This window comes from Haemaphysalis longicornis, unplaced genomic scaffold (assembly GCF_048455015.1).
Source record: "Haemaphysalis longicornis isolate Haplotype H1 unplaced genomic scaffold, Haemaphysalis longicornis Haplotype H1 scaffold_12, whole genome shotgun sequence".
In the NCBI taxonomy this organism is placed as follows: Eukaryota; Metazoa; Arthropoda; class Arachnida; order Ixodida; family Ixodidae; genus Haemaphysalis; species Haemaphysalis longicornis.
In genome coordinates this window covers 68375262-68400222 of record NW_027526225.1, presented here as the reverse complement: position 1 = coordinate 68400222, position 24961 = coordinate 68375262, and the positions used below count along the sequence as shown (strand labels likewise).

Below are 24961 nucleotides of genomic sequence, written 5' to 3'. Positions count from 1 at the left end.
TTGCCCTTTCTTCGCTTTTTTGTATTTACCTGCATTTTTTTTCTGTGTGGGCTGCCCCCGCAAAGTAAATTCCTGATCGTCTGTAAGTGCCTTCTTGTGCGGGCGCAATCCGTTTATTTGTTAAAAGGGTGTTTCTTCAAACGCTTTAGATTCCTGACATATTTCATTGGGAGGAAGTTTTGTTTTGTTCTTCTGTGTCATTTTGTTTTCATTTTTGTTTTTATCTATTTTTCTAGTACTGCTGTTAACATATGTCCATGTTCTGTGCGCGCACGCCCCTCCTTCCCCCTCCTTAAGCAGTAGTCTTCGTTGAGGGCCTTAAGGGCACTAAGAAATGAATAAATAAAACAATAAATCAGTCAATAATTAAATAAATAAACAATGTAAGTTGTTTGAATATTTTTATTCTGCTGGTAGCTTTTGCCGTTTTCATATCATAGCCAGCGTCCCCGCCGTAAGTTATGTCTGCGGACATTTTACTGCCAGTGCCTTCTCTTCGCGTTTCTCATATCTATTTTCCATTTGGTGGCGATTCAAGACTATCACCTACTCGCTACACCTCAAGCCCCAAGGGACGTGAATCAGATGCCGCAAACTTGTGTTCCGTGTATAGTGGTGACAGCCTCCATCCTTATTCGTGGATTTATACCCTGAAAACTTACATAGACCTGGCTGACCTCACTGCGCATGAGCGGTGTAAATCAAAAACTTGCAGAAACATCGGGAATTCTAAAAAAAAAAACTGCGGCGGAATACACCGAGCTTCGTAAAGGAGCCATGAAAACAAAATACAAGTTCGGTGTATTAGAAAGACTGCTTAGTCCCGATAACAATGATACCAATAGCATCACAATCTTCGAACAAATAACGGAGATATTGAAGAAAACGTGTGAAGCAGCCGAGACCCTCTAGCCAATTTCCCGCTACTTTTCAATGATGTCGCGGAACTTTCTTTGTGCGATTGGCGGCCGCCTAACTGACCTGTCGCGACGACACATGACTGGACGTCTGTAATAAGGCCTCTAGTTCCATTTCACCGCGTCACTTCACTGCTAATGTGCAGCTAACACACTGAAAATTATGTTTTATTGTTGGCTCGTATGACGTCATTCGAGCTCATAACACGTCACGGTGGCGTGAAATTTCAAAGTTTTTAAATACTTCTTGCTTTTTATTCGATAAAAAACATCTTTTGTGGCTGTAATGGAGCTGAGTGAGATACCGAATTCTAGTTCTTTCAAATTAAACAAAGTTGTATTTTCTCTTCATGGCTCCTTTAAAGTCAACTGAACTACAAAGAAAACATCATCGCGCCCCTTTAAGGTGGTGTACGCTACTGTATCCAAATGCTTCACTGGAAACAAACTTTTTCGCTGGCACTATAACCAATCGTATGTGAGAACTCCAGGGGCTTCTATTAATTACTACCAGGAAAACCTATGCATCCCAACAGAGCACTCTACGCAGAGCTTCTGCAAAAACGGCTTCCCTGGTCAACAGCAATGAATCGCTGTGAATACATTTTGCAGAAAATATTATAAAGAGTCTGCTGGAGAGTATGACGGCTTATCACCATTTCTGAATGCCGCAAAAATTTTATTCATGGAGCGTTGCAAACCATCAGGCAATTTTCCCTTTTCCAGTTTATCTCTGTTTAATTGTAGATTGGACAATACGACAATACCTATTTCTTTGAGGTTTTAATCGTCTTACGTGCTTCGCATAAGTTCATTTAGAATTTGCCGGTAATGTTTTCGAGTTTGTTGTTCAACAAATATAAAGGTTTGGGCGGTTAACTTTTGATTTGCAGACAGCATTGCTTACAGCTCATATTGAAGGGATGGTTGATTTCTTTTGAGTGTAGTAAACTTTCTTTCAAGCAATGTAAGATGCCTCGTAATTGTAAAGCATGAGTCCCACGCGTCAGTTTTGTTTATCATGAAGCCACGGGGCGGCCTCTGTAGCATCCACCGTGGTCCCGCGTAATTCGCGCCAACAGCGTCAAATCCCCACCTAGTTGCGTCTGAAAAACGTTGCATTTATCGTGATGGCAACGAGTGGAAAGGGGGAAAGGAGGTTAGTGACGTCACGGACGCTGCTGACGTCATTTTTTCCGCGGCAGCCGGGCCGGTCCGCCGAGCGCCGGCCGCAGCAACCGACGCTCGCCGCTCCGCAATGGCACCAGGCGCGAAAGTTGGGCGAGCGGCGGCGATGCCTCGGAATGGCCGCCGCCCATCGTTTATTATGTGTGTGCAGTAACGCGTTCAATAATTGAACGAATAAAACATGTAGGTAATAGTGCGTTTTCTGGTGTCGAATTGTTGTCTTTGTGGCGATAATCATTGGAACGTTACAGAAACATTCTTTTCGGTTTTCTTTTATTCAAAACTCATATGAGGACATCTTTGATTCGAAGTCATGAAAAAACATGCACTACACTCATATATTGCACATACATGTTATGAACACACTATTGGACTCTAAGCAAAATTATGACATGCAAATTTAAACATACAACATTGCACAATAGGAAAAAAACGTGCGAGATACACATTTAGGTACACAATAATTGATTACGCAAGCATAACTTCGAAAGTTTGAGTCACTATACCGATTTCTTTTCCCGCACACCTCGGCATGAGAAAACGTGACAGGTCCCACTCATTGTATACTTATTTCTTGGGCTCGCCTCGAGACAGGAATATTCTTAGACATTCAAGAAATTCGTTTCAGTTCAGAGACACAGTAATCGGGAACTTAAAAATTAGAAGAAAGCACGCACAGGTATGCTTCAAGGCCTGCCTTTTTGGCCAGCTAACGCAAACTCTGAAATATAGCGTTAACCCGGCCATTAACCTGCATACACTGCCGAGAAATTATATTCACACCAACAAAATTCAGCGAGAAAAAACTGTTGCAACACAATAACCGCACTATTGACCACTTATTGCTGGATTATATCTGCGTACAAAAATATTGCGGAACCACGTCGTATAGCACAGAGCACAATCGCAACACAAATCGAACGCACCGTCTTTTCTTTTAATGGCCCGTGAACTGTCGGGGGGGGGGGGGGGGGGGGGGGCAGGGGGGGAGAGAAGACGCGCAGAAAAAAAGCCTTCCTGTATTGTAAGCTGAATGTACCGTGCTCATTACTTGCAGATATCGGCTAGGTTGTCACAAGCTACTCTCTAGCTCGTGTCTGGGCCGCGCCTCTTATCTCATCCTGTCCGATACGGCATGACGATACTAACTTAGAACTATGGAACAGCAAGGCCACTCGCGATAAGATGACAAGGCGCGGGCGCGCACGTTACATTGAAGTGCTAAGCCAGCAATGCTACTTTGTTTTTTTGTTTTTGTTTTTAATGAGCGAAACGCTTGCAATGAGGGCTGAAGACAACGCATGTATTCGGCTTGGCCTTCCACTGATCCATGCGCAAATCGAGTGGCATTGAACACCGCGGTATTACTACCGATTTTTCCGAGCACTGAAGCAACGCTTGGAAGCATTTTGCCGCAAATATCCGTTTTTGGAGCAAAATGGCACAAGAAGAATTGGTCAGGGCACACCAGCCCCACGCCAACAATCGCTATGGTAACAGGTACACAGTCAATGACAAGAAGCGCGTACAGTTGAGCTTGCCTTCTTTGTGAGCAGGTGTAGCGTGATGACTTTGGAGGGGTTGAGGAGATTCACCAGAGGAAACGTCCAATGAAGTCTCAAACCTTCCTCGACTTGGGGCCCCAACCAAGACTCAAAGCAACTGCACGAAACAACAATAAAAATACATTGATAAGAATCCTCAATCCACGTTCAAGCAGTTACTAAGGCAATCATAAAACGGCAATGCCGCCTCAAATTCACGTTATTAGCAAGAGTGTGCTCGCCGAACGCGCGTTTACTTCTATTAAAACTTTGTATACCTGCAAGGCTGGGATGTATTTACGCATTAGTTTCCACTCCAAGACGACTGACATGTCTCATTAACTTCCCGTTACACGCGCGAAGTATTTTGAAAACAGAAGAGTGCGATCGGTCGGCTTTTTTTGGCAATTACTACAACTTGTACGAAGTTAATTTGTTTACCTGTCATCTTTGGAGAAGACGGGAAACTTCGCCGAACTGTTTCGGCCTGTGTTGCTCCACCACAGAGCTGCGCAGGACTGGTGACGCTCCTTACTCCGCGGCCCCATATTTAGAATACATTCGAATATATTTTATAATGCAGCGAAACTTTCAGCCCGTGGAGGCGTTTAGGCAACCCGCGCAACCCTTCGCAGGCCGGCTCGCTTACGCACGCACCGAAATGGCCCACCGCGGGCACCGAGAGAAAGGAAAAAAAAATATTGGCGCCGGTGCGCTGTTGCGCAGGCGTGAGGAGGCGCGGAAGCATGCACGGTGTGGAAAGAAAGAAACGCTGAGGGAAAGGGAAGGGCCACGCCGCAGCACCCTGACGCTAGGATCGCCACAATTTCGGAAACCGAAACTAGCCACAGTCGCCGACCAGTGACGAAGCCATCGGGGAGGACCTCTGCTTCAAGGAAATAGTTATGCAGGGAAAAACATTTGAAACAACCTTTGATAGCACACACTAAAGTACAGTTATTCCTACACCCAAACACAGATCAAAGATTGACGTTCATTCAGAACGTAAGTCCTCTACCTCGTGTGCACATGGAGCTGATCCACTTAACGGCCTCGCCATAAATAGGTTTTGAACTTGCCCCATTAGCAGCCAACGCAACATCTGCCGCAGTGCTTTCACACTTATTAGAGGGTGTTTTCTTCCGTTCTGAACATATTTATAGTTATTTTCACGCATTTATTGACCATTTTAAGATTTTCAAAGTATAACCACAAAGTACGAACACATTTAAGAGAAAATTGGCTAAACGTATACCCGAGAACTTACCTGTGTGTTATTTGCAGTCTTCCAAAGTCGTGGGGCAAAAATTACACATGTGCCGGCTAGGAATAAAAAGTTACCGTCATTTGCGCTTTTCCGCCGACCCTCGCAAAAAGAAACCGAACTTTTACGGAAATAAATCAGAAAACTTTATCATTAAACAGACAGGGTGCATCTGTTGGCTCTTTAATTTCATAATGTGTAAGGGTAGGTAAAAGTGGTCACTCCTGTTTTTTTAATGCAATGAAGAAACAACGCATGGTATTATATTTTGTTTACTGCCTCCCTTTATTGTTGCAGTATTGTGAACGTTCTTCACCTTCCTCCCGGTGTTCTTAAATTAAAATCTCTATGTTAAGTGTTTTCTTACTAAAATGCGCTGGGTCCTTCAATGCGTTTACTGCTCACGAAATGTTTTGTCGCTTTCATATAGGGACAGCGCGAGCAAGTACAGGCGCCGCTTCCGCGAAAGGGTATCCATCAGCGCGCGTGCCTCAAGCTGCTGCGAGGTTTGCCTCCTCTCGGCATGCCAATGCACGCCGTGTTAGGTCGTCCCTGTCTGATATAACTGCAGATTTGCCTCTAGTTGTTCATTCTTTAAAAGCATACACCGCCTGCCATCCATAGTGGGATATTTTTTTTTCAGCTTGCCTAGTAATTACTTCCGCCGTGGCCATGACTGCACCCGGGTCCTCGGCTTAAGGCATCATCATGTGTGCTGATTTCAAACAAAATCAGCACTCATGGATTCCTTTTTTACTCAGCATCTATAAACATTAAAAAGGGGGACTCCATAGGTGCGCGGCGCTACTTCATAATGAATTGAAAAAATCAAATACGCAAATATGCAATTATACTGAATAACACCGAATAACACCAATACTGCATGTTCCATATTCGGTATAATCAGTAACACGAAGCACACTGAATATGCGATTATTCTGAGTAGTAGTACTGCAATTAAACTGAATAATGCGGAATAATACTGAATAATAACTGAAGAAGAAAGCCCACTATGGTTTTCGGCTGGCGGGTTCACAAACCACTCATGTCGTATCACTTGGCGCACTCGAAGCTGCGAAAAAGAGAATTTGTGAAACTGTGCCCAACAAACGCCGCCCAAAATTTCTGTGAACACATTGTTCACGAACATTTCAACGATCAGATAGGACAGCTGGCATACTCAGGAAATATTGCACATTTGTATATGTCTGTATGAGAAGGCATATAGAAGAACTCGAAGCGCCAGTAAATGACGATGCGCACCGAAGGCGGCATGTAACAGGAAAAGAAAACGAAGGTGGTGCCTTTTATTCAAGGTCTGTTCCGCGATATGAAATTGGAGGGGAGGGCGGTTCGCCGTGGCGGCGCGAGCCAGCGCTCTCTGAAGTGTGCGGTGGGGGTAAGTAGGGGCTCATTTACGAACTGTGCCTTCCATGTTAATCAGCCCTGTGGTGTCATTGAAGTTCAGTTTTGCATTGTTATCTTCTCGTTCTATGCAAGTCATCTACCGCAGTGTTGAATAAAGTCCCTCCGTGTGCCCACACAGGCTTCTTATGTCTCACTGTGCAATATCGGAACCATTCATAACGCGCTATACTCTAGAGGCGTGAGTCGGCCTAAAGAATGTAAACTTTGGTCTCGGAAATCCTGATAGACGTCCAGATGATGCGTTTCGCCATGACCACTAGAGAGCTTTTCGTGCAGTGCCCTTGAATTGGGTGACTACAAAAATTTTTGTCGTGTATGAACACAGTACTCAATACGTCTGCTACACATGTACATTTATTCGGGGTTTTCAAAAAACTAGGAAACTCTAAAACTAGGATGGTTAGCCGGCATAGCGGACAGAACATCGCTGAAGGTACCAATAGAAGTCATCTCGTGTTCCCGTGTAAGCACATAATTCGTTGTTGGAGAAAAGGTGTTTCGGTGCTCTTATCTCGTGTTCTCGTGTAAGCACATAATTTGTTGTTGGCGAAGAGGTGTTTCGGTGCTCGCTATGACTCAGAAATAACTATACAAAAGAACCCAATATGGTGCGCAGTATAACCGATCGCATTACAGCACTTGAACTCTGCAATACTACATTTGAAAACTTCGCTTGAGCTGGTGGGTAGCAGGAAAGAAGAATAGACAACTCTGTTATGTGTTATTTCTCCTCACAAGACGCATAAAATAACTAGTGCTCTATTATTAAGGGCACGGTGACACCTTATAATTGGAGGAAAATTTTTTGCCGGTTCCCAAAAACACTCTTAGGAGTCTCAAAGTTTTTAGAAATCAGACAAGGAGTAAAACAACGGGGCACCATTCTGTTCTTTAAAAATACATTTTTTATTGAGGCGTCACTACGTGGGTACGTTCTATGACATGTTTTTGCGATAAATATCCGTTGAAGGTATTTGATCGTGACAATCTTCGATGAACTATTTGCTTCAAACTATCATTTTGAGGCTTACAGGTGCTGTTATATTTCACGTGAATTGGGTTTCCGGCGCCACAACTGTTATTATACATCCTTTCGCACAAAAAAGGCATTTTACCTTTTGCATTGTCCGTAATAAAGATGAGACACGCTAGCCCTGCAAGGAAAATTATAGAGGAAATTTTGAATAATTGCTAACAAAGCATACGAAGCAACGAAGTTGGACACAATGTCACTAAAAGAAGAAAGTGAACATCTCCCCAAGAAAGCGCTGAGTGCGTAAAAATGAATATCAACAGTGACTGCAAAAAGCAGCAAGTAAAGGAGGCACGAAGCAGTGCACAGGTAAGTAAGCGAGCCATCAAGCCAGCTGCGTCAGTGGTGGAGCGTTGAATTCATTTCTTGCCCATAATTAGCAGGATTACACGTCGGAGATATCTTCCTTGTGAGCGAATGCCCCCTGAAAGCTTTCTAGCAAATAAAGCGGCTCTGCTAATCTGTTTCTCAATTCGGAGAAATTGAATTCCTTGTTATGCCAAATAGCCTACTGCCCTTCTTTGACACCACATGAAAAATGACATCCTATAGGCGTGACTTGCAGCGTTTCCATTTTTCTAATTTCCGAATTCTTCCACAGAATCAGAATCGGTGAACAGTGAATCAGGAGAAAAAGCCATTGTTAGCCGGTAATGGAACAAACAGTGGTCTAAGTAAATACAAACTAGTTGTACTGTGAAAGGAGAAATTTTACTTTTGATATTTGTGAGATCTGTGTCTTTTTGACGCAATATCGGCTTTCGAAGTATTTATTTTTTGTGTAACTGGGCATATCCCTACATGAGCAGGACTCGGCAAATAAATCAAATCCCGCTATTTCACACGTAATAGGGTCATAAAGCGAACCTGGGCGATGCCTGATTTTAAAAGAAGGAATAAATTTATTAAAAAGTGAAATAAAAGGGTAAACGTACCTCCATTCTCATGAAGCACGCGAAAAAGAGAACAGTTTGTGTAATCCGAATATATTTGCGTGAAGTTTCTTCCGTATCCTTGTCCTGCAAGAAAAATAACAAGCAGTATGAGAATTTCCAATTGTATTTATTATATTAGCAACCGCCGGTTCGGTATTGTATTATGTAGAAGCGTTCATTTAAAAACGCAAACATTGGAAATAATTGACGGTTAACGCACAATGTGGACTCTAGCTACCATAACCGTTCGCGTCCCACATATCATCACCAACACAGCCACAGAGCATCACGCGCCAGGGAGAAGAGTGTTTACACCAATACATGCTTTTGGAAAATTGGAGCAAAGAATTTACGTTTTGTTTCTAGTCGCTGTGTTGACTCATCGCTTGCTGTGGCACACGCCATAAAACGTTTCAAGTAAGAACGTAAGACGAGGCCAACGTTTTGTTATTAAAACAAAGCTGTACAATGGACATTTATTTTACATCCAGCCGCATTCGGATAAACCTTTTTTGCTTGAAACATACGAATGTGAAGGCATATGGCAGAAATCTATGTGGCTTAGTCCTATGCAGTGATCGCTGGAAATATTCTATAGTGCGTGCGGGCTTAGGTATTAAGAAAAATCGTAACATACCATTATGTGAGGATACGTATGGTGAAATTACTGAAAAGTACCATAATGACAGCTTGAAATTAGTTCCATTTCAAAAAACGTACCTCGTTTGACTGGTTCCTTTGCAGGGTTGCGACTAAACCTATTTTAAAAGTCACATAACAACGCCGCAGAGCATTGCACTCCAAGAAGAAACGTTTTTACACTAATACACGCTTTTTGTAAAATGGCGCAAATGATTTGCGTTTCTTTTCTAGTCGTCCACTTCTTAGTCTAAAAGCTTTGTCCCTTCAGTGTGACGCTTTGTGGCTGTGTTAGTCATGGTATGTGGGATGCTAAGATATATTGTAGCTTCAGTCCACATTGCCCGTTAACCAGCAATTATATTTCCACAGCTGACGTCAAGCTTTCACGATAGGTTGGTGTCGACCAATATAAATGAAGATTCACAAAGTTTTACGTTATTTCCACTGAAGCATGTGTTGTTCCAACAAAATAACGTTGTTTTGCAGCAACGTTGTTAGTTGGACGACGTTTGGTGTGGCAAGAAGGCAATTAACAAATGCATGCGGCATACGAACCAAAGGGGAGTCGACATGAATTGATGGTTGACGATGCGAGCAGCTGTGCGCAGTGCTCTGAGGCTTCGCAATGTCTTTAGTTACCACAGCGCGAAGCAGTGGACGTGGAAATAATTGGGAGGAAGTGGCACCTTTTGCTTTTGGGAGGTACACCGTAATCAATGGGCTAAGCTCATCCAACTGTAGTGAATGGTATGGTATGTAGAAATATCATATTGCGTATGGTGGTGTTTGATACGGGAGTCAAGCTTTCGCTAATTTATGGCGGATGTGGATTCATGCCAGGTTTTCGTTCCTGCTTTAAGCACATTCTGTGTGTATAGTTGCATACTAATATGCACAGAAGAAAATATGTCGCAGCAGTCCGATTAGTATCATAGGAGCCGTAATCACAGCTTGTAAGTGGCACGGATTGCACATGGAATCTTTTGGAATCAGATTAGCATTGTTCTTTGGTCGTGCGTCCTCCGATCGCGTTTCTCACTCTTCTTAGTGTGCTGCTTCAGCACTAACGGATGATGAAGTTGTCTTGAACTCCTCGAAATGATGGAACTGGTATACATATCCCCGTTAGCTAGCGCAAAGAATTCTGCAGGTACATTTGAGGCATAGTGTATGTACGTAACCGGCAGTCTCCGTGTTCAGTTAGTTAAGAATGCTCGTTGGGTTGATTTTTGCGATAGTAAGCAAAAAACGTGGCCGCGGAAAAAAAATTACACCATTTTCCCGTAGGGGAACCCTGAGTAGTATGCGAAGCAGCCATGGGGTCGACTGAAGATCCCATTAGTTTTCAGTTCGTCGTTTCCGTTGACGTTCAGCTTCGCATGCCTTCGTTGTATCAGTAGCTTCTTGACGTAGTTTCAATGAGTGAAGGACATAAGGCGCGTTCGTAGCCCATGCTCCCGTCTCGGTTTGTAGCGCGATGGGAAGAGCGCCACGTAGCTGCCGTTGCGGCCAGAGAGTCGTGGGATCGAAACGGGCGCCGCCTAACTGTTTCTTTTTATACTGGAAGGCGCTGACGTCAGCCCAAACGCTGACGGGGCTGAAGAGACGCGCATGCGCATAGAGGGCGGACGGCGAAAACGACAACGACAACGAGGGAGGGAGGGACACAGCCACGATCATGAGATGCTTGGCATCTAAAACGACGCCTTTAGAATGGCTGAGTAAGGGGTGCGAGTTTAAAGTAAGCACGAACCGAATGGAACTCCCGCTTGTTCTGTTTCGGGCAGAAGGCGCGCCTGCATTGCAAAGACGGGAAAATTGAATCACATGGCAGAAACCGATGTTCAATTCATCAAGAGAGGCGGGTAAGAGGAAGCGAAGAGCGTGAGGGGTGGTACCAAAAAGCGAATAACGTCACCACAGCCACTATGGCGAATCACTGCTCTACACTTGCGACAGCTTTCACGTTGAGTGGAAAGGCTTTTACGTGCAGAGCACTTTAGGCGCTGGCCTTGTCGTCCTAGCTCGCTCACTCTACCCAAGTAAATAGAGCAGGCGGCGTCCCGGAGTAACGCTGTTGTTCGCGGCGTACCCCGGAGGCTTCGAAAGCCTAGCGGTTTGCATAGACACAAGCCTTCGAAACTCGTGAAACGCTGGCGCTTGTCATACATGTTCCCGTTGTTTAGCGCAAAAAAATCTATAGGTACATTTCAGGAAAAGTATACGTAATAAACCGGGAGCCGCCGCGTGCCGGTACTTAAGGACGCCCGTTGAGTTGTTTTACAGTGGAGCGCCGGCACGGGTGGGGAGAAAAGCAGAAGTAGAACAGAACTCCCGCTGGCGCAGTTTCAGGCAGGGGGCGCACGCGCACTGCGAAGGCGGGAAATTTGAATTGCACGGGGTGGTAACACTAAGCGGATAACGGTGGTCCAGCCCATTAAGGTGAATCCCTTCTCTGTACTTCCGACAGCTTTCACATTGAGTGGAACGGCTTTAATTTAATTTTTTGTCTTCCGAGGCAACTTTTTTTAATGAATAAGCCACCTGTTCAAGTATGTCGTTAGCTCTTGCCAGGAAGGCTGAATCGACGTATAAGCGGGTATCTTTTCGAAGCCTCTGTTTGGGTGCGTGACGCCAGAGCGCTTTGTATAGGTTCATTACGCCGCTATGCTGCGTGAGGGTGGTGTATACTTAGCCCAACGGCCAACCAGCTATGGCGACAAGCCGGGCCTCTAAAGTGATCTGAACTTAAAAGAAATATGGAGCCGAAGTTTGTTTCTTGCGTTGTCGCTTGATCTTCATAAAGCCCTTGTAACAATATTGTTTCGGGGCGGCTTAACAGATAACAGAGACCGTGGCTGAGAACAATAAAATGCATTTACATTATTTACAAGCTGACCTTGCTAGATCCCACGCAAAGTATGCGCCGACAGAAATTATCTTTCTTTAACGGCAGGTGATCATAGTGCTGCGTACAAAAGCCAACTGCGTATTCATGTGTCGTAGCGCCCCAACCCCCGGGTTAAGGGCGATCGCCTTGGTCAATGAAGCGGCGAAATGACCGGTTAAATTAGTTTGACTGGAGATCAGTAAAGTAGTGGTCTTCTCCACCCGCGGATGACGATTATGGAATTGATGATTCGCGGCCACGCAACAAAAACGTCTTCAAGGCAGCGACGTATTGTTACCTTGAAGGTGCCTGAAGCCAAGTCGCACAATGGTACGTCGGATATAACAATGGAACATGGTAAGACAGCGTGGCTAGAGACAGGACGCAAAGGAATGAAGACACAGAAGTAGCGCAGGTCCAGTCTCCAACTGGTAGACTAGCGCTGGTCCTGCAGTTAAGGAAACCTTTCTTGTGGGTTCGAAGGGCCTGAAATTAACTCATGAACTACCGAATAAAGGTGCCTTGTAGTTCCTAGATCTTTGTTTTACTTTTAGTGGCGAGTACATGTGGTGGGCGTATAGGTCGCTGTCAAAAAACCAAATTAACGCTATCATGAAGCTCATTCGAAGAAAGTGAAAGGGGTATTGGCGTTAGCTGTGTTCGCGGTGCCCTCGAGAATCCCTGTCAGCAGCAAGTCACCGATAGCGTTCAAAATCAAGTTGCTCGTTTACAAGATGCTGGCTTCGCTGGGGAAATGATAGCGTCGGTGCTGGAAAGCCCATTGGGTGATGTTAGTTTACGCGAACGATGCCAAGTGCCGGATAAAATTTGCAAGGAAAGGAGGCCTGTAGTCGTCTCCTACCTTCACAATTTCTACCACCGTTTTAAAAAGGTGACTGGGAATCTGGTGCCGACTTTGTGTTTACCGCCCCGGAAAAACTAGCCCGAATGTGCTCTGCTGGAAACAGCGAGAAAAAGAACAACCGCTGCACTAGTAAGCATGCCGCGTAGCTTGCAGGTTGCAAACAAGGTGTTGTGTACGAAGTGCCTCTATCGTATGGAAAATAATACATACGGCCGGCTGGTGCATCAAGTGCAGACTATGATAATACCTCAAAGCTAGCTGCTCAAGCGCTCGCTCAAGGGGGCCATTTAGCTGGCCACGGCTGCCGCTGCCTGCGCGTTCCTAACTTCGTTTTACTTTTCGAAAAAAAAACGCGTTTTGTGTGGTTTTCAATACCAGGCCAGCCATGTATTGTTTGAAGCGTAGTGCGTACTGAATGCAAGTGACAATTGTGTAAGCACTGCATCTATGGTGTTTTCCAAAAAACAGATTATCTCAATGCGCTTGCAACGTGCGTAAAAACTGATACACCTAACCTAGTTGCAGTAAATGTTCCTGATTATTTCGCAAATGTTCGCGCATGGGCCGTCTTTGTATGCTTTTTGTGTGTGGTAAAATACTTCAGTTGCTCCAATGCTAGTCCTGCGTTTTTCATCAGTTGCTTTACGTATCCATCCTTGCTGTTTTACCTTGTTTTATCGTTCCAAGCAACTAGCCGACGTTTGAGCATGGGATACAGCATTACTGAGTTGTTTCGGCACATCCGACCTCAGCTACTCTGCATTCATTCTCTCGGACCAAGGACACAGAAGTGTCCCTAGGCCAAGTCGATATGTTGCGGAGGGGCTGAGGCTGCCAGAGACGGCTTCCGTGCCCTCGACACAAGCGTCCACGCCAAGGTGGTGCAAAGCTGGAGCAGGAGGAAGATGACTCCGCACACTCCACACTCCACGTGGCGCCAGAACAAATGAGATAAACTGTGGCTCAGAATGATGCAATGTACGGAAAGAGCTTGTTCATGCGAACATCAAGGGAACGTTATTTCACTTCTAATAACTGAAACTTGGAACTATTAAAAGTGAAGAGCAATAACAGCACACAACGAATGGAAAGCCGTGTGCAAATCTAAAATTTGTTGACTGAAAAGACCTGTTATTTCAGCCTGCTTTTTGTGTACTCAGGGTACAGATCCACTTCTGAGCTTATTCGGAGTTATGGGAGCAAAAGGCCTTCTGTTCGTGTTCTTACAAACCAAAGAAGAGACAGGCGTCATTCACTCCTGCCATGACTTCGAGCGGACGGCCGCAGTAAACTGGTATTGACAGTGCATGCGTTTGTCGCCTAAGAATGATGGCCTCGTCTGTCAGCGCACCACACAGAACCGAACACACGTTCGCACCGACGTTTTCCGCAAAGAATAGGGCTTTGAAAACTTCCGCCATTGGGGTTTTGTCGACTTTACCCGATTTTAACATCTCTCATAGTTTTTCTCTCCATTCTGAAAACGACGCAGCGTCGTTTGTAGGTAGCGGGTGCTTTTCAGTGGCCTGCACGCTAGGGGCCAAGGCGCTGCTACGGCAGTCGGTAGTAGGAATTATCTGTGGTGGAACCCACTCGTGTTCGAATTAACGGGCTTCTTGAAAACTCGGCAAGACTTCGCCGGGCAAATTCGTACACTTGGAATGATGCATAAATTCTCTAAATTGAAATTTGAATTCAGAAAATTTTGCAGTGTTTACAACATTTCTAAACGACCGTGACACAGCCCACGCCGGGTATGGGAAACAAAGAGGTTTATTTTTTTGGAGGATGGGTGCTCATTCTCCCATGTTTAAAAGTCTACCCTTTCGCTTTGTTTGGACAGCATCACGGGCTTTATTGTAATGTAACATTTAGGGCCATTTGAATTGAAACTATCACAGCAAATCCATCAAGTCATGGTCACAGAAGTGCAACTCGCCTAGGTACTACAGCCCGATTTCTCTGTAATTTTGAGTAGGAAACTATTTTATCAATCTTGGGCGCAGCACCTTTCACTACGCCATGTAAAGGTGCAGTAAATGGGGAATTTGAAATAGAGCCATTAAAACACTCAGTTAAGCAATAGAACAATGTTTCCCGTTGCACAGAGTCGTAGCGAGGTATGAGCGTCACAAACGCCAGAATGGAGCAAAGTTTTATGTTCTCTTTAGAGCCGCTTTAGAGGGCAGCCAATAGGGCCACGCAATCTCTTATTTCTTTTTAAACAAGAACGAATTTGAACTGAGGCGTCCTTGTTTAGGCAGAGTTGACGTTCAATAGAGCACTAAATTTTAGACGTCTTGCTGTGTGATTAGCAATCAGAAAGATCAGCAACGTTAAGTAAAGGTCAATCTAGCCTGAAACTTACGTTGACCGAAATGATGAGAACACAAAATGAACATGTAGCCTTTTTCTTCTTTTTGTCAAAATATTTCTGCACAACGCGGCATCCCTAAAAGGTCTTTAAGCAAAAGGTTGACTGAAATCAACGGGGTATTTTGAAATTACTTGTGTCCTTGTATTGCTTCAACCTTATTTTAAATCAACTGAAATACGTTATATGACGCCTAGAATACGTCAGACTCAATGTTACCATAGCAAGCACAGCAAGTGGTAAGATACAACGGGTCTCTTAACGTCTTTAGAACAAAAGATATGACCATAAAATTTGCAGCACATGCTATGGTAACACATGATTTAGTGTTTTTAGAAGTTCCTCTTCCATGAAAAGTGACAAACCGCACTTGTCGCAGCAGAAAGGCGATAGCAAATGCGAACAAACCTATCCTTACATTGTTAATATATTGCCAGCAAATGTTCGTTAAATATTATACTAGAGCGAACAATTAATAATATATACCTGGTACTTTGCGAACGCACACAGAATTCGGACGTTGTCGCTCCGTTTTGTTTTCGTCCAAAATGTCTTTTTCTTTGTCCTTATAAAAGAAAGTCCCATACTTGTGCTCCTTCCCCCTATTAATAAAAAAGACAACATTAATTTTGTACAGGTAGGTTTATCAAGTTTTGAGAAATAATTGATTTGGCATTACGGAAGTGACTTGTAATGCGAAGTTGCAACGCTCTGTTGAAATGTTCATCGCAGTGTAGACGGAATTAAAAAAATGGCTGCGGCTTATCTCACCCAACCCTGGATATGCAAAGCAAAAGCTTGGCTTAATCTGGTTGAGTCTTGGTTTAGTTTGGTTAAACGTTTGCTTTAACCGTATTGCCAACCACGTCTCAGTCGTTCGGTTCCGTGCAATGCTCCGGAAGGAGGCCGAGCGAATGCCGCGTTCATTCCTGCCGAACGCATCGTTCTCTTCACAAGTAGTCAGACGAGTTACATTGCCCCAAACATCCCAGCGCCACATGCATTGGAGGCTGCGAGCGTGGTTGGCTGCCTCGGCCGCAGCGGCAGTGACGACCGCTGTCGGCGCCCGCAGGGGTCAACAGCGGGCTCGGCGAATCACGCGATGCGCTTCGAGGGGTGTGCGCCGGGGGTGTGTCTCCGGTCAAAAGGACATTTGCGAATCCTCCACGACATCGCTGTACCAAAGCAGTAACGCTTTGCTTTAAAAATGGGAAATTTCGCAAAGCGTTGCACGACTAATGAATTTTGAGAAACTTTCGGTTCGCTGTCACTCACAAAATTTCCGTTTCGAAAAGACGGCAACATCGCGCATGAACCGCCCGTCCTACTCAGCACCACAAAAGTTAACGTTCCAAACGGAAACAAACGCGACAGCGATTCTAAGAAAGATACAAGCCTCGTATACTTGGACTCAACGAGCGAGAGCTGGGAGGACAAAAACAGGTTTCTCGACTCGACTCAGCCATGCATAGACCGTTCACAGGACGGATTCTTGGGAGCAGCCGTGCCGGGCCATGACGTTCTTCGCCTTAGCCGGCCTGGAAAGCGTATCTCGCCGTGACCTCCGCCCATCCCTGTACGAATCCGTCAGCGCTGGCGCGGCTTCATGGCGAATTGGACTATTTTTCTGAGTATTTGTACGAATGGGAACTGATGGTTCAGATAGGTAGGGTGTGCCAGCCTTAAAAGAATAATTCGTCAACAAAAATCGCTCATACATGTTCTTGTGTTCCTCAGAGTTTCCTCTCCCCTCGTTTCCTTCAACAAGCAACAGTCATACGGCTTTTGCGTTTTTCCATTTCTGCGTGCTCTTTTACAAAATAAATGTCCAACGCCTGTAGACAACATAATATGACTTAATTTTGCATGGACGAATAATGTTTACAAAGGTGTGTTTTGTAAGGCTTTCCTTTCCGGCGTAATCAAAATGGTTGGCTGTGGACGCAACATTTTATGAATATAAAGGTCTGTAATTACCCTTGCATGGTTTTGCAAGCTGTTTGTTCCCTTTGGCCGTTTTTTCCTGTTTCTACGAGTGAAGAAAAGTCAGCAGTGCCGCTCTAATTACCAGCTGTGTTACAATTGATGATGCAAGCCTTCCATACCTGTTCTGCGATATCAACTATCGTTTCCTCGGTGTGTGCTAACTTGCGGCTATAAATATACACGCGCTGACACTGCCATATGCGCATGCAGTGAATATAAAATAGCCCATCTGATGCAAACCAAAGGGAAGTGCGCTCGTGCGCAATTAGCGAAATAATATTTCTGGTTAGGTGAAGATTCCAAACGCTCAATTCAAGCGCTCAAGCGTTGATGAAACGTGCGAATTTCTCCTGAGCTAGCACATAAGGCTGTTAAGGTGAGCATTTTTTTTTTGCATTTTTGTAGTAAGCATTACAAAATTGCTCCGGCTGCAAATGTTATAACTTCTGGCCATCTTTATGTACATTTTTACTCATCTCTTCATATGGTTGCCTTGCAAGACTTTGTGTAATACGTTTTCAAAGTTCCTAGCTTTATGGCTTGTAACGCCTATAACAGCGCATGTGGAAGTCAGAGATTTAACTTCAACAGCAGCCTTCCATGTATTTATGCGCGGTCTATGCTTGAACTGTAACGGCTTATCCGTTTCAATGCAAGCAAGAGCGGACCCAGAAATCATGACTTAAGATTGCACACTTTGTAGTGTGCTCAAAGGTGCTTTCACAAGGTGCAGGATGCTCGCAGGGCTGCGTTTATAACCGCAAAATCCAGACGCTTTTTCACTGCTTTTCCACACCGTCTGCTCTACTTGTCGTAATTAATGAAATACGCCGGGTCTACGGAGTGTACCTAAACTGGGAAGTGAAAGATCGAATCGTGCTAGTGGTGGCGGCGTGCCAGGGCGTTCACACGTCCCTTACATTGGAGCGGTCCTGCAAATGTGCTATTCCATGTCACGACGACCAACATCATTTCCGACTTCACTGACTACCTAAATTTTGGCTTTTCCTTGTTGCTATTATATTATCCTAGCGACGCACTTTACTTCGGCTCATGGCAATTTACAGTAGAAACGGAAAGTACAAGTACGCTGGGGCGAGTGATAGCTAGTGCTGCGCCGGGGTCGCCTGCTTTCGGCGGGACTGACTAACTGTTCGCTGTAAACGGCCTACAAGCGAATGGGGCCAGTCGAAACGCCGTAAGGGCGAGTTAGTTCCACCCGCGGGCAAGGCTGGTTGACCCACTCGTCGGCCTTGTTCGGCAGGGCGCGAGGAGTCCAATATGTAAACGCAGCGAACAGCTCTGGTTCGCGCCTGCTCTCTCCTCCCAGAGATTCTTTGGATACAGTTCATATAAATGCGGGTGGATCAAGGTAATCCTCATGAGTAATCCTCATCTGGGTGTAATCCTCACGCAATTCTCATCTGGTCGTAACTTTTTTCAGCTGAGACGAGAATGATCCGCTATTTAGCGAGTAGTTGGCTTCCGTGTTTATCAGGTACCCCGCCCTTAAAAAACTGGATGCCCGGCGCCTTCCTCGAGTGCCGGTGCGTCGGGGCTTCGTATCTCGGTTTGTGCGTGTTGACAGGCGGCCACTACGCATCGTCAGTGTCATCGTCTTCTCATAGGCAGGCTTGGTAATCTCGGTAGGCGTCGCGCCGTGTGGCGGTTTTCGCATTCAGGAGTCACGTCAGCGTTAGACCATGTCGTCAGGCGAGGCCGCGCCATGAATTATGCTCTTCGGTGCGTCCTTGCGTCGCAGAACGTTTAGTGTTTTTCGCCTTAGAGCAACTTCACCTTCAAGATTTAGTTTCCCCTAAGTTAGCTAGGGGACCTTCCAAGCATGAAGTCTGCAATGTGTCGACGGCTTGGCAATAGGTATGGTTAGGGGGATGGCGAACGGTTCAAGCATGCTAAACATCGGACGGTGTTCGACACGCACTCTTCGACCTTAGTAGGGCTCCGACCACGCGGTCAGTAAGCATGGTACGTCGACTGAGAAGCCTTACAAGCCAAACCTCTTATAGGGGCAGTGACGGCTGATGTGGTCGGCCACTCCGCTGTACCTTCACAGCGACCATTTTCTAGGGTTCGCCATACGTTTGTTTTCCTCTGCGTCTGGCTACGGAAGGCCGGGTGAGCGGCAGCAGAAGGCTTTACGGCGGGGTCAACGAACAGCTGCGGAGTAAGGCATACCTTGTGGCTCACGGAGTAGTTCAGACGGCGCAGAACTTTCCAGTGCTTGTTGAACTTCTTCCCGGATCACTTCTGGGCGACTTTGGGTGCGGCGTTCCTGGAGAAGTTTCCGCAGTTGTTCTCTGGTGACTGCGTGGATTGTTTGGCGCTGTGTATCGGATATAATAGGCCCCGGCACCAATCGTCTCCGACACCAGCGCATTGGTTGGCCCTCTGTACCTCCCAGTTAGTATTTCAAACGTCGTCTCCATCGCAGCCGCCCCAGACGCGAATTCGGGCACTGTTTTCGCGGGGTTGCGGAAAACGCATGCGGGAGCTCTTGCTTAATTTCTCGGTCATTTCCGGATCTGCATGGCGAGAAAGTCGGGGCGACTCCTCAACGATTACGAGCACGCTTTCATTGGTATGCAGCGTCCGTGTCTGCAGCAACTGCTCGTCCCGTCTCTTGCGTACGAGAGTAGTGAACGTTTTCAAATCCTCCATCTTGAATAACTCTTTTGTCGTCAGCAAACGTTAGTGGTTTTCAAACCAAATGTGTGCACAGACTTCCAGATACTTGCCTCAGTGTTTCGTCCCCACCGCATTGGTTAAATGTACAGACTCTTTCGGGATGTTCCAGCCATTCTTCATAATCTTCCCTGATGACCCATGAAATTTTGGGGAGGCCCGAGATTGATGGAAGAATAGAGGAGTGCTGGCAGTGTTGGTCGTCTTGGATACGTTGTTCATGGCACCATTCGCGATGTATGACGACTTCACTTTATCCTGTAGCAGGGTGGCGAGTTGGGCGAGTTGGTGTACTTGCATCTTGGGGAACAGCGCGAACTAACAGGGACACAAAAAGAAAGAAGTGGACAGGACTAGCGCTGATTGTAGAAGGAATAAACTGTAGCAGGGTGGCGAGTTGGGCGAGTTGGTGTACTTGCATCTTGGGGAACAGCGCGAACTAACAGGGACACAAAAAGAAAGAAGTGGACAGGACTAGCGCTGATTGTACAAGGAATAAACTGTAGCAGGGTGGCGAGTTGGGCGAGTGTGTGTACTTGCATCTTGGGGAACAGCGCGAACTAACAGGGACACAAAAAGAAAGAAGTGGACAGGACTAGCGCTGATTGTAGAAGGAATAAATTGTGGCAGGGTGGCGAGTTGGGCGAGTTGGTGTACTTGCATCTTGGGGAACAGCGCTCGCCCAACTCGCCACCCTGCTACAATTTATTCCTTCTACAATCAGCGCTAGTCCTGTCCACTTCTTTCTTTTTGTGTCCCTGTTAGTTCGCGCTGTTCCCCAAGATGCAAGTACACCAACTCGCCCAACTCGCCACCCTGCTACAGTTTATTCCTTCTACAATCAGCGCTAGTCCTGTCCACTTCTTTACTTTTGTGTCCCTGTTAGTTCGCGCTGTTCCCCTAGATGCAAGTACACCAACTCGCCCAACTCGCCACCCTGCTACAGTTTATTCCTTCTACAATCAGCGCTAGTCCTGTCCACTTCTTTCTTTTTGTGACCCTGTTAGTTCGCGCTGTTCCCCAAGATGCAAGTACACCAGCTCGCCCAACTCGCCACCCTGCTAAAGTTTATTCCTTCTACAATCAGCGCTAGTCCTGTCAACTTTTTTCTTTTTGTGTCCCTGTTAGTTCGCGCTGTTCCCCAAGATGCAAGTTCACTTTATCCTGCAGTAGTCCAAACTCCGGCTGGAGGCCATGATGTCGGCTGTCGGCACGAGTTGGATTAGGTAGACTATTTGAAGAGGGTTTACGTTGCATGTACCCTGCAGCTCACTACATGTCACGTAGCCAGAGAGGATGGTGCTGTGTTGTTGGAAAAGCAAATTTATTGGAGTAAACTTATGCTCCCCTAACAAAAGAAAACGTTAGACAAGCGGCGAAGCAAGAGTCAACAAAGTGACGCGCGCAGGCGAGTGTCGGCGAAACGAAGGGCGCGGCGTCTGCTACGCGAGCATTTATCTTTCGGCGTCATTATTTCTCGAGCCGCAAAAATTACATTGAGAACACTGGAGATCACAGAATATTATTCTAGTGCAGTAACGAGAAGCCAAACACTCCCCCTATTCATTGAGATAACCCATGTGGTATAAAAAAGAAACAATGGAGCACGTGGTTTGCTTGGCACACAAATAACGCAGCTGGATGCGGCTGGCCGTCAGAGCAAAATACATGCATTAAGCAACCCAACGCATGGTTCGCGGCAATGCGTGGTTCTTTGTTACTCTCCTTCAGCTGTAATGTGAGCATTTCAGGAAAAACAATAATATGGTTGTTCTCCAGGGCGTCAAAACTAATTTGATACACTCAACTAAGACTCACCCTATGCGTAAATGTAACTTCTAATGTAAAACCGCAAAATTTCAATTTCAAATTTATTCACTTCTAAGTTGCTGAATTTGGCATTTACAAATTTTGGTACATATGTACCAATTATAACAGATGAGAACAGCACTCACGCTATGGTGTAGTTGACATAGTACATAGTGTAGTTGACCTGTTCTTCGGTCACGTTGTCAGTTACAAAGTAGAGGCAATCTTCATGGACTACGTGAGTTTTGGGTGTGTAGCTGAGTCCATAAAGCCATCGTCGGTGAGAGGTGTTGAATTCCTAAAAATAGTTTAAAAGTTTCAGTTTTTAATAAGGAAAGTTGATTACCTACCTTGTTGGAATTTAAAAAAAAAGAAAAGATATAATAGAACGCCAAATCTCGAGGACCGGAAACCCAAATAAGATGCCGTTGGCACCAAAGATGTGTTTCTCGTATTATTTGAACGGGAGGTCAGTTTTAACCAAATTGATAAAAACAGAACCCTTTTGGGCAGAGGTAACCTAGATTGCTCAGTGGACCACCCAATTTCTATGTGAACTCAGTAAAGTAATTTCACCTATCTCACCAGAATCTACACTTTTTGACCGGCTGAATGGGAACGGAAACAGAATATGGAATGCCTTAATGTCCATCATCGCGGCTAATTTTTTTTTTACATGGCAGCCTATCACGACTCTATTCATTTCAAAAAGCACCGTTCTTACTTTCACAGTGTCCAGAAAATGTAAAATTTTAAAATACGCCTGATGTAAACAATATATGTAATACCTCAGTTTCCTTAAAATAGCGAACACGACGAATTTGCCATTTCATATTATTTTAATGATATAAGTTGGAGTGAAGTGGGGAAATCAATGTCAAGTTGTATTATGAACACCTAGGTTCGGAAAGAACCAGCAGTTGAGATTCATTCTCTTCGTTAGAACTTTCTTTGGACAACTAATCAGGCCTACATCAGCCCGATTGGAAGTAACATACCAATGGAAAGTGATTGGCACATTACACGCACCACGTGCAGAAAATTTGAAACGGTACGTGAAGAGAAGTTGAGCTGCTCAACATATTTTTGGGAGGCAGTTATAATAAAGTTATAGCAGCATCTAGACGTTATTATTGGCTGCACCGGCCGCGGTGGCTCAGTGGCTAAGGCGTTGCGCTGCTGAGCACGAGGTCGCGGGTTCGAATCCCGGCCGCGGCGGCCGCTTTTCTGATGGAGGCGAAAAGCAAAAACGCCCGTGTGTTCGAGATTTCGGCGCACGTTGAAGATCCCCAGGTGGTCAAAATTAATTCGGAGCCCTCCACTACGGCGCGCCTCATCGCCTGCGTTGCGTCGGCGCGTTAAACCCTACAATCAATCAATAAATTATTATTGGCTGTAACAATGACCTCGGCACGAGAATTTTAGGGGAGTTAAGGACAAGAAAATCTTGACCGCTTCCTTTCAATCCGGGAAAAGGCAATCCTAACGTAGTTTTTGACGTGCGTTTTTAAGCAGCCTCGTGAATGTAAAATAAAACACGCTTTTGCACTAGGAATGTGAAAGTCACGCTTCAAGAACACATTAACGTGGCCAGTATTCAGTATGAAAAACAGCCTTAAGGCCGAATTATAAACCCTGGTATTTCAAAATGTTCACTTGGTAATGTGCCCGCGAAGAACATGATGTCAGCTGAATCTTCAACCTTAACGCATTTGCGTTTTTCCCATTACGGGTAATTAAAACCTCACACATATAATCCTTCAGTCCGGAAAGGGTGGAAATCATGTTATTCCTTTTGTAGGCGGGTAACTTGCTTTGTTATAGTAACCCTTGCGTAGTAATCCCTGTTCTGGCACACATGGTATGGTAAGCGCATCACATCCTTATTTATAACAGCCGGGGATCTCCTTAGCACGCGGAGTCGTCGTAATATGTTCTAAGGCTTCTAAAAGTAAATGCTCTTACGGCGATCAAGCATTCTTAAGATACGTGTGGACCCCAGTACAAGAAAAAAAGTTTCTGTTTATTGCTCTCCCTCCAATACAAGACAGAAGCAAACACGTATTGAAAGGACAGTGCTCGCCAGAATACGTTTGATTACTTTGATTTGATTTTAAAAAACAGAACTTGTATTTAGAGTCATTAAAAGTCACGTGAAGGTACAGTCGCTTCAGTAGTTTCTACGTTGATAATCACCCATTCCGTACAACAAATGATCGCCAGTTCAATCTGGTAAAGCGGATTACAGGCAACCAAACAAAGCTGACTGACACTGTTTGGAACATGGATACGAACTCCTTACGGAAGTTGCACTGAAACTGGCCGATTCTTCAGGTCATTCAATATCTGCACATGTATGAAATCGGGCGCTAAACTTATCGATGGCCGTGTGGCCCATTTTTTGGTAGAGCCATTACACGTCTGGAACGTTTAGACATTTTTTACGTGCCCGCCATCTGGGAAACCCGAATATAAGTGACGTGCCGACTACGACAGATGGGAAAATTTATTATAGAAAACGGCAAATTCTTCGGTTAAAGTAACCAGGGAGGTCCATAAGAAACAAACCAGGAAATCTACAAACAAACCCACATACACGAAACTCTGGCACATTGAAATTGTAATGGATAGCTGAGGTTTCGCACACCCTTATTGCTAGACGGGACTCCAGTGGTACCCCGCCCACAAACTATTTCTGTGTGAAATCAAAGCTCCTTGCTTAAGTGACTTGTTACCCAGTCCTTTGAGCGTGTCGATTTCGTTTACTGGGTACCGATAGTCAGAAGACACAGTCTGCGTGAACCCTGACAGTCTGAGGTTGAGCCTGAAAATTTGTTACCTTTATGATGTCTTGGTACTTGAAGTAGTGGTAATCATGATCAATACGTATTTCTTCGGTTTGGTACCCGTTACTTATGATGCTGATTGCTTGCAAAAAGGAAACGGCTAAAATAACACGCAACATTTGGTGTTTTATACGCAAGCGTGTAATGCGCGCGAAATCCTCCACAACGCTAAATAAGCCCTCTTCATGACTCGGCGTTGGCGTTCTTTTATACATAGCGAAACTTTTTTGTAGGGTATAAAGGAGGCACCTTCGTCATCATCAATGACGTCCTATTCAAACCTGCATCAGACGATGACATCACCCCGTGCAAAAGTTGGCGGTTTTCCTTGAATTTTGGCTTCGAATTGTTTGTTGCTGGTGCATTTCATATTTGCAGATGTCATTACTCACGGCTCGGCGCTTGTGATATATAAAGTGGGAATTATTTTAGCGAAATGTCGAGAAGCGACTGTGTTAATGACCTGGGGGAATTGTGTCGGAGTTCAAGCACATTTCAAAGGTTAAGGAAGTCTTCTTCTTTGGAAGTCTGACTTCT

The 24961-nt window shown here is 45.2% G+C and overlaps 1 long non-coding RNA gene across 1 annotated transcript; it reads right to left on the bottom strand.

The window, feature by feature from the left end:
* Nucleotides 1–7232: 7232 nt before the first annotated feature.
* On the bottom strand, nucleotides 7233–24634 carry LOC144162008 (uncharacterized). The gene is made up of 5 exons (XR_013320562.1): nucleotides 24418–24634; nucleotides 21725–21876; nucleotides 15567–15682; nucleotides 8310–8393; nucleotides 7233–7495 (listed from the first exon to the last, which is right to left on the bottom strand). It is a non-coding gene; the product is annotated as an uncharacterized LOC144162008 (long non-coding RNA).
* Nucleotides 24635–24961: the final 327 nt, after the last annotated feature.